The 20,388-nt window shown below is 43.0% G+C and overlaps 1 protein-coding gene and 1 long non-coding RNA gene across 2 annotated transcripts in view; both read left to right on the forward strand.

The window, feature by feature from the left end:
* The window catches only part of lsamp (limbic system associated membrane protein), an 834,470-nt gene that overhangs the window by 5,980 nt on the left and 808,102 nt on the right, over positions 1-20,388 (forward strand). The window lies entirely within an intron of this gene.
* Positions 5,213-20,388, forward strand: part of LOC144996873 (uncharacterized) — a 248,637-nt gene continuing 233,461 nt past the window's right edge. Inside the window, exon 1 of the long non-coding RNA XR_013659656.1 lies at positions 5,213-11,781. This is a non-coding gene — a long non-coding RNA (uncharacterized LOC144996873). The remainder of the gene's footprint in view (positions 11,782-20,388) is intronic.

Consider the following 20,388-nt stretch of genomic DNA (forward strand, 5'->3'; position numbering starts at 1 on the left):
TTTTTTTTAACCTTGTCCTGTCCAACAGCTGGGCAAACAGATGAGAGCTGAGGGCCTCTTGTGTTGGACATATTTTACTTTAACAAGAGGGGTTATTAATCTTCAGACAAACCAAAGGTATGTCTGAATAAAGCCCTTTTGTAATTGAGGCCAAACTTTATTAATTTCAAACATGTTTGAAGATCTTTGGTGTTGGACCGGACGGAAAAGGAAAGAGGGGAAGAAGAGAGAGGGATGTTAGAGAGAGGGGGGGAAGGAGGGTGATAGTAGGAGGGGAAGGGGGATAAGACCATGAAGCAGCATAAAGCAACAAGTTTACTGGTTGTTAATCACCATGGTAAGGCTCAAATGCAGTACAAAAAGGGCGGAGCCTGTCCACACACACACCCAAGTGTCAAACACACCTGCTAGCTGCAAAAATGTCCATCTGTCGATATGTACACAAAACAGATAGTGCTCACACGCATACTTATGCCTTAAAACCAACTAGTGTGAAACATTTCAGTCATTCAGTCACGCAAACCGCCAGTGCAAAGGTGAGCCAACACCCGTGCTCAGGTGAGTGCTCATGTTCTTCTGAAATGGATGGTGGAATGTGTAAAGAAGAAGGGAGAGCGCCCAGCCATCCCCACCCCAAGACCCCCACCGCAGCAGCAGCGGCAGCCGGAATCCCCCCCACGCCACACGGAAACAGGCAGGGAACAACCGCCGCCCGGGCGACCAAGCCCGCCACCCAGGCCAGGGCCAGCAGGACCGCCGCAAGGCCCCCAGAGCCAGAGAGCAGGGAGGCACGGAGGGAAAGAGAGGGCCGCCCCAGCCCAACCAGGAGAACAGCCCCCCCACCGCGCCGGGAGAACCCAACGCAGGGCCCCACCGGAGAGGGACGCCCACAGCCCCAGACGAGCACCCCACCACCACCCAGGAGTTCTGGGCATCCCCCCGCCCCAACCCCAGGTACGAGCCAGGACCCCCCAAGGGAGACCCGCTCCGCGCTCCAGGCAGCCATCCGCCCGGCCCACGGTTGGTCCAGGGAGGAGCAAGGCAGGGGCCCGCCGCCCCCGCCCAGGAGGGGGGAACCCCGGGGAAAAAAGAGGGCCCACAAGGGGTGTTGTAAATATGGCCCGACCAGGCTCGGCCACAGTTGGAAATTTGGCGGGGCCCAGCGCTCAGGAGCAAGGACCAGAACCCACCCCCCAGGGACACCAACACCCCCGGCTCAGATGTAATGTGAACCCCCCCACCGCGCGGAGAGAGCACCGCCGGGCCCAGGAAGCCGGCACCCCGGGGACACGGCCGCCGTTGCAAAGGGGCCCGTACCCCCCACCAGGGAAGAGGCAGGGGACAGATGGTCCTAGGTCCCACCTTCCTTGCAAAATGTGTGTGCGTGTATGTATGTGTGTGCGTGTATGTGTGTTTAAAAGGGTGAGTGTGTACATGTGTGTGTGTTTATGTTGGGATGTATATATTGAGGGGAAACTCTTTTGCTTGTGATTGCCTGCTGTACCCTTTCTTAGCTTCACTGACTTATTTATTTCTGTGCTTGCCTCCAGCCAATCCTTCTGGTCAGTAAACTTGCTGCACTATGGATCCAGCAGCAGGAATACCCAACCCAGTGAACCTGGTTGGATTTGCCTCCATTTTACTAGAGCATAGCTACAGCGTCTGACTACCACGACTGAAGCCATCATGGTGCGCCTGCAGGTTAACCCGCCAGATGCCGCCACATCCTCCACTGCGGCTGCATCCCCTCCAGCCGTCCAATCATCCTCACCAGCCACTGAAACCAATGTACCCTAACCCATCTCCAGCCACCGCAGCGGGACCAAGGTTGGTGCTCCCGGATAAGTTTAACGGAGATTCCAAGAAATGCATAGGTTTCCACATACAACGTGACCTGTTCCTGTGTCTGCAACCGTACCTGGACAGGAGGAGCACTACCTTTCCAACCTTAGGCAGCATTCATGCAAATGCTGCGCAAGGTGTTTATTCATCCAGCGGATCAAGGGTCTCGGGGAGCAGTTATATGTAATCTGGGCCACATCCAGAACACATGTTCAAACTGTCCTCCACGACGTTCTGGACAGTCAATGAGTGATCTCAAACTTACCTTTATACTGCCAGTTACCGTGCGTTTTGACAGCTACATAGTGGAAACTAAGGCCATGGGCTTCATGGGCTTCAATATCTGCCTTGGCTGGAGATGCATGACCCCACCATCGTCTGGTCAAAACGTTCACAGGGAGTGGGTCGGCTGCTGTGTAGCTGCTGTGGCTCTAGATGGGGCTTTGCATCGCTGCGTAGCTGAGGTGTTATTAGGCTATGCAGCTATCCACAGGGAGGGAATTCCCAACTATTAGCATTTGTATGAACAAACTTTCTGTGCTCAGCCTCTTTCCCAAATGTTTATCTTCATTTGTTTAATTGCTGTCACTTCACTTATTCTCCTTGACTAATTTATTTTAAGATGCTGCTTGGTCTGTTCAAACATTTTCCAGAAAAAAAGATCGTTGGGAAATGGCTAGGGGTGTGTATTGGCAAGAGTCTGGCGATACGATACGTATCCAGATACGCGCCCTGCGATACGATACGTATCCCGATATTTTCCCGACACATGTTTTCTTTCAGTTTTTTTAATATGACTTTGAAAAAACTCAACCTGAATTTTAATGTCTTCCACTGTAATAAAATAGTAAAATTCGGTTTAATGATCACAATGTTAAGCAGTGCAATTGTATCTCATATACAAGTTGCGTTTACCAAAGCAAATTCATAGTGCTTTTATTTTGGTAAGTTAAAATATAGAAAGGGAACAGTCAACATTGTCTGATTTAAAAAATATATATATTTTTTTCAGTGTAAGAAAAAACAAAGAATGAATGAGCCTTAACCAATACATTTCTATTGGGGAAATAAAATGCTGTTTATTTTCAGCATTAATGTAGCTTCTCTAGTGCTTTTAAATAGTTCAGGAGCCTGAATGGTACTTTAAAAATAAAGGGTGGGGGACACAGACTGATTCTTTCCAGAAACAATAAAGTGTGATGATGAAGCAGCATGACAGAATGAAGGAAAGTCGCTTTAATGTGACAAAAAAGGGGCTTTGTTTACCTATCTGCTCTGTTGCACCTTTGCAGCCACGCTTCTCACACACGGAAGTAAACTGGCAACGCTGATCACCACAATGCCAGCCTTTTTCAGAGCGTTGTACACATCCCTCTGATCCATCAGGTCCCTAAACTAGAATCTATTGCTGGGAGGTTCTGCATGTTAGCAGATGCTAAGCGCATTAGCCTATTAGCTGCTGCCGTGCTTCATTGTCTATCTCAGTGTTTTTCAACCTTTTTTGAGCCACGGCACACTTTAAACTTGACAAAAATCCCGCGGCACACCAGCATCCAAAAAAAAAAAAAAAAAGCAGAAATTCATGGTCTGTATTAATCGACCGCCCCCCCCCCCCCCCCCCCCCCCCGCGCAATCTCACGTGGATTTTTGTGATAATTGTGGCAGAAAAAGCAGGAAGTTGCGGCTGTTTTTTTCTAGGAGATGAACCACCAGCTAAAGACAAGCTTTAAGTGGTATTTTTGTTAGAACTGAGCGACTTTATCAGCAGAATTAAGAACAAGGAAGTGAAGACTTTAACCACTTCTGATTGGTCAGACTGATGACATGTGATTAAGCTTTCAAGAATGATTGGCGGAAACAGTTAAAGGGGCGGGACTTTTCCTTACACAGTTATAGCTGCAGCTAAATCGCGGTACCGTGATTCTTATCAAAATGTCTTTAATAGAATTAAATAAACACAAACAAAAAGTAATTTTAAGATCTTTTATATTCCTAACTACTCCTGGAGATGGAAAATGTTTTTAGATCAGTGAATGAGGGCAATTTCTCCACGGCACACTAGTGTGCCGCGGCACACTGGTTGAAAAACACTGGTCTATCTTATTTATCAGAGCCGCTAAAAAGCACATCAATTCACATTTTCATATCTTACTGGCAGCAACATTGCTCAGAGTTTCTGTTTGGTATCCATTCAAGTAAAAACTAAATAGTTCATGTCTCATAACAACAGAACAAGCTGCCTCTGGCTGCAGGCTTCCTGTTGTCTTGTGTGGAGTAGAGCTGCTCTAAGAGGCCCCGTGTGCTCTGCTGCCAACTAACAGTCGGAGGGTGAAGTGGACAACAAGAGTCAGACACTGAAGAGACGCTGAGAAATAATTAAATAAATATCGTTCTGGCAGCATTTTGAATCAAAACAAGTATTGCTAAATGACGTATTGCGATATATTGCCGAATCGATTTTTTCTTACACCCCTAGAAATGGCTACATTAGCACCGGAGCCACATGAATGTGTGGCAGAGTAAAGGAAATTTATTTTCAGCTTTCCTGACTCTTGGAAAAACACGAGCTCAGTTGCAAAAGCATGTTATAGAAACTTTTCATTTTTATAGTTTATTGTCCTTTTTGCTCAAATATACCGAAAAATAAATGTAATGATTTTAGTTTGAAATAAAAAATACACCAAAAAATGCATTGACTTTGATGGTTTCTGTCGTAACACCCATCTTCAAATATTGCTTTGTTACATCATGTCTTGTTAGATGTTTCAGTTAAATTCCAGTTTATTTGCTTTACTGTATTTTCCACACTCAAAAAGATTAGGCCATAAGGCACATTAGGCAGGACAAAAGATTTAAAGATAAGTCTGTCAGACAGACTTTATTAGCTGCGTTCACAGTAATTCTAGAACTTGTTAATAATACGCTACACCTTATTAGGGATGGGTCTTGTTAAGGCTATAACGGTACTACTACTCTTATTGATACTGCTTATCAATCCGGTATTTTAACGATACTCTTATCGATACTTTTTGAGGACGAAAAATGAATAAATAACAAATTAAGAACAAAGTGTTTTATTTCCTCATTATGCAACAATGTTTTTTTAACAAAACATTTTACTTTATACATTTTCCAACTTGAAAAGTAAAATACATGAAAAAAGAAGTTATTTAACCCTTGTGCTATCCTTGGCACTTTAATGTTGGGAGTTGGGTCATCTAGACCCACTAGACAGTGCTCTGAACCTTTTTTCTTCAATGATTTGTGATCTTCACTGGTGTCCATGGATTACATGAAATCTTTCCACCTTTATCCACCTTTGTCATTCTACGGAGAACACGTCAATGTAAGGGGGGGGGGGGGGGGGGGGGGGTCATCTAAGATCGCACAAGGGTTACAGAAAAATAAACAGCAATGTTTTGACATATTGCTGTTATGATGTAAACATAAAACAAATTAAATAAATGTTTGAGTTCATGAGATCATCTCAGACAAAGACTCTGCTTCAACTCCCGCAGTGAAAGCTGCGTCTTAATCTGACGCCCGTGTTTTCATCTCTCTGACAGAGTTTGAAGCCAAAGCCCCTCCCCTGCCTCTCTACCCGTTCACATCCTCTGCAGCAGCGAGTCGTTTTTTTCCGCGCCTTTCCAGTGTTTTCTACACAGAAAGCGCTAAATACGGTCATCATAGCAGCAGGTTGACACGATAGTCGGGGCGCTCAAGCGCAGATTTAATTAATTTTACACGCGCGCTGCGTATTGTCGGAACAACAATTGCACACAAATAGCCAGACAGACCTCTCCTCTTCAGCGAGAATAGCAAAATTAATAGCATCGTTAATTAACGGACAATTGACTGACTTGGTGGGTTAAATATGGAAGATAACGTTTATATGTTGTGGGACACAAAAAAAAGCGACTTCTCCAGGACCGATTGCAGAACCATTGAGGTCAGATCTTACGGATACTGGGGTCTTGAAGAATGTTGCCCCAGGGCTCGTTCAATACCGGGGCTCAGTACCCATCCCTACACCTTATTCACATTAGAAGCGTTAGCCAGGTTAGCCTAATCATAACTGTAACTCCCAACTTTTTTTTTCTTTTAACTTGTTCTGACCAAACATGCATGTGACCGACTCTACGATACAACAAAATAATATGATGTGAGCGGCATGAAAACTGTGGTAATTTCTAAACATAACAATAAACATGAATTATGACATGAGCAACGTCCTCTCTGCCCGCAACACTCGCTGGTCACTAAGATAACATTTAAACATGCCTTCAAAATAAGTGCATGAAAAATGCGACTCATAACAATGCTGAATGGGGCGTGTGAATCTCCCATTGGGATAAATCCGTATTTTAAGTACTCCTGATACTGTCTATTAAATGTAGCTTTTTTTTTAGCTTGTGACCTTTTCCCCTTGGCAAAGAAAGACGTTTCTTTTTTATTCATTTTGCTAGTTCCTGGGTTTTATTTTAGCGGTATCCTATCACGTGACCGAGAAGAGCGCCTTGGCCTGCGTCAAGAGTGACATAGACGGATGGAACAGAGAACCGGGCAATTTTTCAAAATAAAACATCTTTCAGATCCCGAAATAGATAAAACAGAAGTAATTTGAGTTATTTTATTTTTCTTTGTGGCCCGGTACCAAATGACCCACGGACTGGTACTGGTCTGCGGCCCGGGGGTTGGGGACCACTGCATGGTGGTTCTTAATGTTCTTTAGATGTGAGAAAGACTGCTCACATGCAGACGTCAGTACAGCAATACTCACACGCTGAAGTGTGTGGTATGTGACAGGCAGCATGTTCTAAGTTTTGACAATCAGTGCATGTTTCACCTTGCTGCCAGAGCCCACGACCCCCCCCCCCCCCCCCTTTTTCCTGCTCACCCATCCCATCCCTGCAGCTGTGCGCTCCTTCTCAGAGGTGGGAGCGTTCAGCTGCGGGGACGGCAATTCACAGGTTTCAGGCTGTTACAAACTCTGTGATATAATAGATAATGGTAAACCGATAATGGCACATGTTTTTACTACTGCGCACCCCCCTGGCATCGCATCGCGCCCGAAAAGGACTGGTCTAATGAAAAATAAATTATAATTAAAGATATGTCTGCAAGCCAGATGTGGCCATCGAAAGAGCCAGAAATGGCTCGCAAGCCATGGGTTCCCGACCAATGGTCTAGATTCTAACTAATTAGGTGTCTCTGTCATGTACTGACTTATGTCTTTAATATTCTCCAAAATGTAAGGGGCGCCCTATGAGGCGGTACGCCTAATGTGTTGTTGTGGGACTTGGAAGAAGAAGGCACGAGAACGGGGAGGGAAGTGTGAGTGTGAACAACAGAACAATATTGTTCACAAAATCGCTGAAGCATAGTTTATACTGCAAGCTATCCGCTATGCTGTGGAACATGGGAGCAGTTACAGAGAATTCCAGATGAATGAATCTATGGTTCACAAGTGGAGGAAGCTGGAAAACGAACTCCGACAGTCAAAAAGTTTCCGTGGAAAAAAGGCATCTCCAGCGATGGATTAATGATGAGCGAACAGCTAGGAGAAGCTTCCCTGCAGTCACCATTCGTTGGATCCAAAAATCTTCTAACAGCCAGCTAGTTAGAAGCAATAAAGTGGTGGACATAGTGCCAAAATGTAAAGAATATTTAATACCGTACTCACTTCATTATGAGTCTGAACTATCTTTTCTTTTGAAAAGTGACGAGATCCGGGTACTAAATTAATCCAGTAGGGGTAAAAACAAAAAAACAACAACAGCTGTGTATTGTCTGTCCTCCTGATCCTATTATATTATGTATATTTATTTATGTGTGTGTGTGTGTGGGGGGGGTGTCTGCGTGTATCCCCCTACCCTCTTTCCCCCCACCCCTGTGCTCCACGGTCATTGAAGGGTTGGGCAGTTTTTTGCTGCGTCTGGCGGTTTTCAGATTACTTTTGGGCTGGAAAACTGGGACACTATCTGGCAACACTGCTCAAAGTTGCTTCAACAGCAGTTAGCACAACCAGAATAATAAGATGCTCTGGAATATAACGCGCACTGCCATCTTTTGAAACAAAAAACAAAAACAATAATGCAACTAAGTGCGCCTTATAGGGCAATGAATAGCACAAACAGACCCTCATCATGGAAAATGCAAGAAGAAATGCAAATGAAGCAGCTTTCAAGTAAAAAGCAATTGTTAAAAGCAGTGTGAAAAAATCCACCATCACCAACGGCTTTGGAAAAGCCGGTCTGCTACGTGACGGAGAGGACAGCGCAAGTTCAGGAGAGAATTTACCTCAGAGTGACACTGACAGCAACATAGAAGGAGACACTGAGAGTGTGTGGTGAAGAATATCTGACACTATTCCAATCCAACACTTAAGACTGTCAAAACATGAGCTGAAGTCTCTGGTGAAAGGAAGAAGGCTATTGTCAAAGTGAACATTGAAATCACCCATCATTATGACATTGGGTGAGAGGGATGAGAGATGGGAGAGAAGAGTTCCAAGTTCATTCAAAAAGTCAGAGTTTGTCTTAGGAGGGCGATAAACCACAACCAGGACAGTTGGGGTGGGGCCAGGAAGCATGCAGGCAATGCATTCTATGGAGCTGAAGGAGGGAATCTCAACTGGCAGGACTTTCCACTTCTCGCGATGTGTCTTGCGACCGGTGCAACATGGTTTGCAGAGGTGTAAACAAAGCCGGGAAGGGTGGAATTGTTCTTCTTCCACTTTCGGCCTCTCCCATCAGGGGTCGCCACAGCGAACAAGTCGCATGGTAAATTTGGCAATGTTTTACACCGGATGCCCTTCCTGACGCAACCTTCTCAAACTGGGCTTGGAACCGGCACAGAGGTAGAGAAGGGAACAGGGAGCAGCCCGGAGTCGAACCCTGGTTTCACGGACGGAAGGCGCCGCAAACCAGCACGAGCTAAACCGGCTCCCGAGGGGTGGAATCGTTGAGTTGTGAAAAGTCATTTGGATGCTGCCAGGTTTCCGTTAAAAATAGAAAGTCAAACTTACGGTCAGAAATTAAGTCCTGCATCAGCTGACCCTTGCTAGAAAGTGAGCGGATGTTAATGAGACCGAAGTTGACTGTAGCGGTGTTGAGATGAGCGGCGGGACCATCCGTGGCTCTAACCAGGTTGGCCAGAACACTGTGGTCCACAGTGCGTCCAGTGTTGTGATGGAAGACGACGAGTGGATGACCAGAAGGAGCGGATGGGTTCAGATGAGTCCTTGTTGAAGTGCCGACGTGAACCACGGTGAATGTATCTCCGACGCGGTGGGAGCGGAGGATCCGTGTAGGTGTTCAGCGGCCGCCCCCCGCCGGGAGCGGGGATGTGGAGGCAAAGCCGAAGGAGTTCAAATGAAGAATACCGGATAATCCCAGCCACTGGATAATGGGAGAGCCAGAGGAGAATCCAGGTGAGAGCTGACCAGATGAGCAGGTTGGATGACCACATGGTAGTTGTAGGTGGTTGTAGGAGGCCAGACGCTGAAGATTAGACAGGACAGGAAGCTCCGAGGGAGGAGGAGGCCGCGGTTAGGAGGAGGCAGTCGGACTTGTATTAAATTTGTTATTTTGTTTGTCAGGGCACGACAACACAATCCAAGTGTTACTTTAACAAACTTGATAACTTGCCTCAAAACTCGCATTCCAATAATCCAGAGAAGTGACAAAAGGTGATGAAGGGTTACTGGTGAGCAGCGGCAACAATTATGCCAGCGTCCACCCAAACCGGTAGTTTTAAGCAATGGTAGGCAGCTGTTCAGAAACTAGAACTGAAAATTCATTATGTATGTCAAAAACAAATACACAATGAATCAGGATTTATGTAATAACAAAATATGAAAAATGTTTTTGCTCTTAATGAGGATCTGAGAGTAGGTTAAGTTCTCAATGTTATAATGGAGTTTTATGAAGAAAAAAAAACTAATGTTGCTTTCATTACATATTTTACAAATCAGAAACAACTTTTACAAATCAACAATTTTCTTTCACTGAATCACTATAAAAAAATTAAAAGTAACTACAAAGGTTTAAAAAAAAATTTTTTCTAGTATCATTTGGATGGGAAAATTTGTTTTTTCAGAAACCAGTAGCTAAAAATTTTTACACACCAACACCAACCCCCTTCGAAGCGGCCCGTGAAATTATTGTCTGACATTAAACTAGTCTGTGGTCGGAGACCAGTCTCCTGCCCCTCCCTCCTTGAGACAATAACTAGACTTCTGATCCCTAGCCCATTAGCCATTTAGTTGCTTATTCATATCAATTGGTAGCTTCCGGTGACAAAGGTGCTACATGTAGGACACACAACATCATGCTAAATTACTGAATTTTCTGTCAAAGAATGACGAAAAAACACAAAAAAACTACAATCAGCAGGCCACAAGCTCTTTGCCCCGCTCCATTCTGATGCATCCACTTGCAGACAAATTGACCCATGTATGTTTATTTATTTTGCTCGTCTGAGCTGAAATCTGGATCTAAACTGTACAACTGTATAGCTCCATTATTCCTTTTTTTGTTAGTTATTGTATTGTTAGCTTGGGGTTGTGAGGGGCTATAAGCTAGCGGGAGAGAATGTAAAATATTATTATTAAAAGACCACTTGGAGCGCTTTTACAATAGCTCAAAACATGATCAGAGTGGGACTTAAAAGCAACTTTTAAAAAAAATAATTATAAAATCAAAGCAGATTGTACTAGGAAGATGCCAACCAGTAAAATGGGTACTGACAGATTATTGAGTCTTGTTTTAGAATACTTAGATGTAAAATTGAGATGCGTAGAAATAAACTGCCTTATTTGTAAATCCCTGTCATGTGAGGGGGCTCGAGAGCAGGTAGGACCCAAATGCAGAGACGGGAGGCCAACGGGTTCAGGACTAGAGGGTTTTAATAACAAAAAGCGCTGCAGAGCAGGATAACAAAAACAAAACAAGAACTCACTGTGGCGTGGCGAGGGACATGGAACGAGGACGTTAAGACAGGATGACGTAAACACCATGACAAAAGCTAATGGACCAGCACAAGAGGAAGGCAGAGACAAGACTTATATACAGGCAGGGCAAACAAGACACAGGTGAACACGATCAGGGCAGATGGGGACCAAAGGAAGTACAACTCAAGACATGACAAGACAGGAACCCTTTCAAATTAAAACAGGAAACAGAACCAAACAAGACAGAACAAGAACTAAAACAAAAACCAAGACAAAACAAACTCAAACCATGACAAATCCCAGTTCAAAGTGCTTTTTGCTTAACATCCATCCATCCATCCATCTTCCTCCGCTTATCCGGGACCGGGTCGCGGGGGCAGCAGACTGAGCAGAGATGCCCAGACTTCCCTCACCCCAGCCACTTCCTCCAGCTCCTCTGGGGGGACCCCGAGACGTTCCCAGGCCAGCCGAGAGACGTAGTCTCTCCAGCGTGTCCTGGGTCTTCCCCGGGGCCTCCGCCCAGTGGGACATGCCCGGAACACCTCTCCAGGGAGGCGTCCAGGAGGCATCTGAACTAGATGCCCGAGCCACCTCAACTGGCTCCTTTCGATGTGGAGGAGAAGTGGTTCTACTCCGAGCTCTCCGCGGGTGACCGAGCTTCTCACCCTATCTCTAAGGGAGCGCCCAGCCACCCTGCGGAGGAAGCTCATTTCAGCCGCTTGTATTCGGGCTTGTATGTTAAGCTTTTTGCTTAACATACAATAATAATTCTGCTTTGCATTTTTTCTTCTTTTTTTCTTTTTTTTAATAAACATCCTTTATTATTCCAGAAATCATCTCTCATGACTATGATTTTGTTGTTTTTACTTTTTAATTTATGCCGCCTGTCTTTGTTGTGGCACAGAAGTGAGAGATTGATTTATTAATTGTTTTTTTTTCCATCTAGGATTCATATGACCATGGGAGTCTGAGTAAAGCAATATACAGTAAGAAAGCTTGCTGTGCTTCAATATTGGATCATCTGCTATCCCTATTGCCACACCGTCTGAGCTGAAGATGACAAAAGGAGTGAGAGGCACATGCACCCATCAGCGCTGCCTTATGTTCGTGTGTGTTTAACATCTGCTACATAATGTGCTACAGTTTGGTGTGGGAGCACCTGCAGGGGGATTTCAATGGCACCATGACAGACATGTCTTTTCATGCATTCTCCTGTGTTTCTGTAATTTCAGCTAATAACATTTTACCAAAGTCTGCTAACGCCACTGTTTCTGTTGTACCTCATCACCACTGCACTTTCCACTTATGCTTTACCTCTCCTTTACAAGCTGTGTCAAATTACTGCTGTTTAATTTTTTTGTGCCAGCATCTCCTGCTGCTTGAAACGTTTGCATCTTGTATCCAGCATGTGCATGCATTCTCTTATGCACACCCCCGCATCGTTTGAAGGCAGCTTAGATTCTCATCAGAGATTCCTGGAGAGCCAAGCATCACAGTACCATTGCTACAAATGCTTCAGTCTTTCTCAGCATGTATCTCAGATAGCGGTTTGATTTTTATTTTTTGTCTTTGCAGAGTGTCATTTAACACCTTCTGCAAAAGCCATTGTAATACATTTGGATTCAATGAGTTTGACACAGTAACTAGTCTACAACTTTAATTCCAACTGTGGACAGCACTATTTAGGTGTTTCTTGGAATTGTTATGACCATATATTTGAATTAGTATAAAAGTTGATGTACAGTGGGGGAAATAAGTACTTGCTGATTTTGAAGCAGAGGATCAAACTTAAAACGAAACTGGTAGGTTCCTTTGAACAGTGATCACAATGAAAATCAAGAAATATACTTTAAAGAATTGATATAAAATTGATGGAAAGAAGTATTTGAACCCCCTTGAAAAGGCTTAGCACTTTGTGGCAAAACCGATGTAGGTACCAAAACTGTTCAGCCTGCGAAAAGTGTTCGGGGCTCTGCGACTAATGATGACATCACACTTTTTGATTGGCTGTACGTTGGACCGATGACATGTAAGATAGTGATTGGTCCAGAAAATTACGGTATGATCGTAGAAGAAGAAATTCTGAGTTTATTCATAAACAAACAAAGGTCCAACAGAGCGAGATGATCTAAACGGGGTTTAAATATTGTTATGATTATTATTTAGTGCATGTTCGCTTATAGTTTTTTTTTAAATCTGTGCAGCCAGTGGTTCATTGGTGGCAGAACAGATCTGGAAGAAGGGTTAGGATTAGGCTAATACTTGCTAACAACATTTAGCCATGGATTAACATCAGCCTTTATTTTCTTTGGATCAGACTGATAGCACAAATTTACATTCGCGCATGGAACAGCCGGTTCATTCTAACAGCCACAGATCTTTTACAAAGTGGGTTGTGGCAAAAATCTCTCTGCAAACATTACAAATAAATGTCAGGCACAACTTATGAAGGAACAAAAAATTAGGTTATAAAAGGAAATGTGAAATAAAAATATGTAGCACCCGAGCAGATCTCGACCCTATTATGTAGTTTGTCCAAGTGGGGTGATGGCATCATTAGTCTGAGACTTCCAAACTCTTGTTGCAGGCCGAACAGTTTTGGTACCTACACCGACAAAATTAGATTGAGGTCCAGAGGCGTATGGAGTCCTTCCTTGACCTCGGTCTGCTTCCTCTTCACCCATTCCTGGGTTGCCTTGGCTTTATGTTTTGGGTCAATATCCTGTTGGAAGACCCATCCACCACCTATGTTAAGCCTCCTAGTGGAAGGAAGGAGGTTCTCACTATGAATGTGATGGTACATGGCTCCATCCACCCTCCCATTAATATGATGAATTAGCCATGTGCAGACAAACACCCCAAAGCATAACCTCCATGCTTGACGGTGAGGATGGTGATCTTGGGGTCATCGGTAGCATTTCTCTTCCTCCAAACACAACGGGTTGAGTTAATGCCAAAGAACTTGATTTTGGTCTCATCTGACCACAGCACCTTCTCCCAATCATTCTAAAAAAGGGGTGTCAACATTTTTTGTAAGGAGGGCCAGATTTTGTGACATGAAAGTGTGTGAGCGCCAACCAATAAGCATTTTTAAAGCCTTTTATTAACTTAAAATGCAAATGAAGTATTGAATTTTTTTTTTTGCAATGGGATACTTAATTCTTTAAGACCTAAAGTAAAATGAATAAAAAAGTCTGTCTGAAATGAAAAGAAAACTTTTGTTGGCCTTAAATCTGGGTTCATATGAAATGCTACATAGTATTTGCTATTAATTGCTTACTGTAAATTTCTAAATGCAAATCGGTCAAGTAACTACACATTGTTGTCACAAATTCACATTGAGGTATAATATAATCACAACCATACACACATTTCTTAGAAGGTGTTGATTCTATGACAGGACCCTGCGGGGAAATTTGAATACGGGCTGCATTTGGCCCACGGGCCGGACTTTGGACATGCCTGCTGCTAATCATGAAGGTGCCTTCTTGAAAAGGGCTCTTTTACAAGCACAGTTTGATGTCAAACCATTGCATGTAAAGTCTTCCCAGTGGTTTTTTTAGTGACTGTGATTCCAGCACCTTTGAGATCATCAACTAACTCCTGCCGTGCTGTTTTAGACCAATTACCCACTGTTCTAATGATCATGGAAACTCCATGTCACAACGGGCAGTTGTCACATTAAAGAATCAGCCAGAAAAGGTTAATTGACAGAGTTTATTAGTTTAATACAGCTAAAGTTAAGCAGCAGCAGCAACGTTCTTCTAGGTCAGGAGCACCTGTGAAAGCACATAGATTTAAATATTTATGTGTTACAGCTGCTGCATGTATGTCTATGCCTTGTCTGATTGTGGTGACTCACCTCTGTTTTCCATGTCAGGAATGGTCCGCCAGCAAAAGAGGTCCCCAAGGGTACAAGGACCTTATATTGGTTCCAGGGGGGGAACCAAAATCATTGTAAAGTTAACAGGGGAGATTTAGAGTAGTAATTTTATTATTGGAGGGAATTATCGAAATGTTTTAGGAACAGTCGGTGAATTCTATTTTTGCATGGGGAAATTATCTATTTTTATAGGGGGTTGGGGAAACTTTGAATGAACATATTTTAATATTTTGTGTAAATAGATTACCCAAGCTGCCTTTTCTGTCAAACGTTTTAGAGAAGGTGGTTTACCTTCAGCTACAGGACCATCTAGAGCTCTATGGCATCTTAGACAAATTCCAGTCTGGTTTTAGAGCACGTCACAGTACAGAAATGTCTCTACTCAGGGTATATAATGATTTGCTTTTAACTGTCGATTCTGGAGTTTCTGCTGTTTTAATCCTTCTTGACCTTACTGCTGCTTCTGATACAGTGAATCATGATATTTTACTCTTACGATTAGAGCACTCTGTTGGTGTGAAAGGCACAGCGCTTCAATGGTTTAAGTCCTATTTATTCAACAGGAGTGTTTCTGTCCAACTGGGACCTTTCTCATCCACAAAGGTCCCACTCGGACATGGGGTACCTCAAGGCTCAATTTTAGGCCCTATTTTATTTTCTTTATACCTGCTTCCACTGAGCTCCATCTTTGAAAAACATCATGTGTCTTATTACTGTTATGTAGATGATATCCAGATTCATCTACCCTTAAAATCTGGGGCAGTCCAGTGTGTAGAGAACTTACAAAGGTGTTTAGAAGAGATTAAAGCCTGGATGAACATAAACTTCCTCTGCTTAAATGACAGTAAAACCGAGGTCCTTCGGTTTGGGAAAACGGACCTCCTGACAGGATGCAGCAGTGCCATTGGGTCATTAGACTCTAACCGCTCTTTCATTAGGAATCTTGGGGTCACTTTAGATTGTCGTTTTAAATTTGACAAACAAGTTAGTGCAGTGGTTCAGTCCAGCTTTTATCATCTGAGATTAATCTGTAAAGTGAAGCCATATCTCCCCCATGACACCCTGGAAAGGGTTGTTCATGCATTCATCTTTGCCAGACTGGACTATTGTAACTCCCTTTATTCCGGGATCGACCAGTCTCTCCTCCACCGTCTTCAGCTGGTCCAGAATTCAGCTGCCCGACTTCTAACGGGGACCAGACGCCGTGATCACGTCACACCAGTACTATGCTTTCTGCACTGGCTGCCTGTTTCTTTTAGAAATGATTTTAAAATCTTACTCTTGGTTTTTAAATGTTTACATGGTCTGGCATCTCCTTGTCTTTCTGAGCTCCTGCAGAGCCATTGTCCTCGTAGAGCTCTGTGATCTGTAGACCAGATGCTCTTAGCGGTTCCAAGGACTCGACTCGTGACCAAGGGAGATAGAGCGTTTTCAGTGGCTGCTCCTAAACTCTGGAATCGTGTCACCCTGGCAGTGAGATCTGCCAGATCCTTAAATGATTTTAAATCTCTGCTAAAAACGCATCTTTTTACATTGGCTTTTAACACCAGAGAGAATGATAATTAGACAGGTTTTTTAGTGTTTTCTTTTATTGATGATTTTATTATCGTTTTACTGTGCTTCCTTGAATTTTACCTATGGTTTTAGTGTAGTTATACGTGTGCAGCACTTTGGATGTCTGGAAGATGTGAAAGTGCTATATAATTAAAGATTTGATTGATTGATCGATCTGTGGGAACCTGGGTGGATGGTAGCTCCCAAAGGTGAAATCCTATAAAGGTGGGAGTTGTAACCATTGGGAGGTTGTTGTTGGTTGGTGGTTAGAGCTTGGGACATGACTGTGAAATGCCAACAGAAAAAATTGGAAAATAAAGTTTGAGCTAAACCCAAGTCCTGAGACTCCGCCTGTGCTTCTACCATGAGGATGCCCTCCGAGACTACGAGCTGAACGTGACACTCCACCCGGTGTTCTGGTTTTGAGCCCCAGACCTACAGGTGGATTGATGGTCATATTGTAGTATTTTGCCCCAATTGTACCAACAGTTTTCACCTTAAGCCCCAGCTTCTTGCCGATGGTTTTGTAGTCCATTCTGTTCTTGTGTAGGTCTACAATCTTCTTCTTTAAATCCACCAAAAACTCTTTATTCTTTCCCCATGGCCTTTGCCTATTAACACAGTGGCATGCACACGCAGGCACCTGTAACAAGAACATGCTGGATCCAAATGGAGCAGGTTTATTAGCTCAGCTAAAAGTCCACAAAGCTAAATTAGGGTCAGGCAGGCAGGAGTCAAGAACAGGCATGAGATAACCAGAGGAAAGACAGTGTGGTCAAAATCCAGGTGAGAGTCAAGACAGGCGCAGGCAGGCAGAGTCAAAAGGCCTGTATGACCTGTAATAGACAGGACAGTGACTCTGTCTTAAAGGCTGCCTGCTGGGCTAGCTCAACATCCATGAGGTTCGGCTCTGCTCCTCAGTCTACGAAAGCCCGAACAGGAATACCCCCCACCCTTAAACATAACTTGACTGACCCTCTAGGAGACAGGAAGTGGATGAGGGACTCGTAGGCACCACGCCACCACTCGTCAGTGTGCCCACTCTTTGAGCCAAAGCACCTAACAGCTGCTCTCTTCAGTGAATGTCTTATGTCACTGGGCAGAAAGTGATCACTGCATCTAGCTGGGCTTCCTTCCAATAAAGAAGTTCAAGACTCCAGATAACCAGTCGCTTTTATCCATGACTAATGGCATGGTCAAGTTCATAGCAGGGATAATGTCTTTGGTTCTGTGAGAAAGGTTTTTATATGAGCTGTCATCAACCTGAGTTTCCTCTAGCCTCTCCTGTAGCCTCCTGTAGTTATAGGGTGTTTTGTGGCACTTACCATTCAAAAGGAGATAGTAGTTACACAGAAACTGCCCCTTATGTACAATGAAACTGGACTGTAAAAGAAAGTCAGCCCTATTTCCACTCAACTACATGGTATTTTCCGTACTAAATGCTGGGTATGTTTATGCATACCTTCCCGTACACTGTATATAATATACACACTTGTTCGTTGTGAATAATCTGTCATGTTTATAAATGAGGATCATTGATTGATTTCAAGCATTGCAGTCAAAGCAATAGAGAATTCACAGAAATGTATCAAACTCATTACAGAAGTGATTAAATAACTAAAATATACTTTGTACTTCATCAAAGTCATTATGCTTTTTATGTTCATTTGAGCTTATATTGTGATTTTTCTTGTAGTTACAAACCCTGAAGAAGTCCTTCACCGTTACCAAACTCTGCTGAAGGAATTTCGACGGACAAAAATCACGATCTTCACAGGTCGGCAGTGTAATATAGACAGAAATACAATAGATTTGACTTCAACTATTGCAGAAATTACTTTAGCTGGAGAAGGTGAGGATCTGGGGACATTTCCTGTTTTCACGGTGGTTGACAAACTCATGAGCTATGCAAAGGTGTGCAAATCATTCCTGGAACAACACAAAACTCTAGAAGAATTGATAAATAATATGAAAAAAAATTCTGTTCCTGTTCTGTAAAAAGGAATGCTCCTTTTTACTGTTTTGTTGAGAACTTAAGACAAATTTCATTGTGAAACTATTGATGCAGACTTTTTCTTAAATTTAGTGCTAGTCTTCAAATATGGACTTCACAGTCATTTTGGTTCAAACGTTTTTAGATATGTTTGTGGTCTATGTACAGAAATGAAAATACCACTCCAATAAAAATTAAATTAAATTAAATTAGCCATTATATTATTCAATATATTTCATTTTGCTTTAAAAACCTGTTCATTATTTTAAAACAGCATTTTAAAATATTTATTTTATTCATGTGGAATATTATTATAATTTTTTAAGAACCTTGGATTTCAAAATCAATATTTTCCAAAGTAGCTTTGCTTTTATTTTATGTTGCTGTTTTTCACAATGGCGTATTTATTTCATGAAGAGCTTTTTCAGGAGAATAGGTCTGTCTGTCAATCAGTGAAAGTGGGCGGGATCTAAACGCTCATTGGCCCATCCATGAAAATCGACTCATATTCCTCGATACCCGCTCAGCGGTGTACCAGTCAGAGAGATTACATGTTTCAGTGATATCCGCGCAGCTTTGCTGACAGTAGAGATCAAATAGAGACAAACTATCTGTCTGCTGCAGAAGATGCAAACATGGACCACTCTGTTTTTGTAGTGTGGACCAAAACCACAGAGGAGCTCCGGTCGTCCACATCTCGAAGTCCCCCTTTGAAACACTCCTTCTTACGCCATTCACTCAGAGCTCACATCGTGCTTTACTTTGTGTCGGCTGGCAGGAGGTGAGCTGACGGACCGGAAGTCGGACTGGGCAGCTGTGCAAAGCGGAACAAGTCTGCTCAGGCCTCCTGAACCTTATGATATTTTTCTATTTTCATTGAGACAATGATTATAATCAGGTCCTCTGGTTTTATTTTTCCCTCCCGGGAATATGTTGAACCTTTCCTGCGATGACGTTTCTGACCGTGGTCGGAAAACGCAGCAGAGATCCGGGATTGATTGAGCAATTCTGCAGCCAGGGCTTACACCAAGAATCAGGCTCTGTACTTTGGAGGAAACATTTTTTTACTATTACTCTTCCAGGGGACAGGGCAACAGACCCTTAACTTGCGCTCACACATACACTCTTGCGCTGCCTGGGCGCTCTGATTTACACGTAATTTAAGACGTAGTTTGACTGCAGGACCTGAAGCAGAGACTCTCCGGGATGATCTCATGAACTCAAACATGGAAACATTGTCATCATGTGGAACTGTTCAATATAAATATTTATAATATTTATAAATAAACCTGATCTTTTAACACTCCATGTACATTGTGCATCCATGCATTTTTACTGAGATAAGTACAGGCAACCGCTCCATGTGGCTATCAGGCTAAAAACATTAGCTGGTAGCCCCTCCCACATGCGGCATGTTGCGTTCATGGAACTCCAGTTCATAGAAGCTTTGTGGAACTCCAACAACCACCCAGCCTAACTTAGACCACTACTAGATGTTAATGAGAAGATGAAAATTGCCGAACCGACCACAAAACCAGCTGAATTATGCACACTCGCCCAAAGCCACTTTTATACGCAAATTTAGAACCAAAACTGCCCAATTTATGGTAACACTGTGGATGAGTTGAGGTGCATACTCCCCGTAGTGTTGAGGAGTGTGCATTGCGCCGTCACGTTTGGTGAAGCTTTTTCGATTGATGTAGTCAGGGTGCTGCTGCTCATGTCTGAGTAAAGGAATAGCCAATCACAAAAGTGTCTCCGCCTTGTCTAGTTTGAATGACAGACAGACACAGTCTCCTGAAAAAGCTCTTCATGAAATAAATACGCCATTGTGAAAATCTGCAACATGACATAAAAACAAAGCTACTTTGGAAAATATTGATTTTGAAATACGAGCTTCTGAAAAAAGACGTAGAATTATAATAAAATTCCACATGAATAAAATGAATATTTTAAAATGCTGTTTTAAAATAATGAACAGGTTTTTAAAGCAAAATGAAATATATTGAATAATAGAATGTCTAATTTAAAATCGGTGTGCAGGTTTTTCACAATTTCATGATCTTTTTATATATTTATAAGAGATTTATTGGTTGATTGTGTATTTGCATGAGATATATTTATTTATATAATTAAATATTTATTTATTTAACTAGAAAGTCT

Source organism: Oryzias latipes, chromosome 13 (genome assembly GCF_053564925.1).
Source record: "Oryzias latipes strain Hd-rR chromosome 13, Olatipes_Hd-rR_3.1".
Taxonomy (NCBI): domain Eukaryota; kingdom Metazoa; phylum Chordata; class Actinopteri; order Beloniformes; family Adrianichthyidae; genus Oryzias; species Oryzias latipes.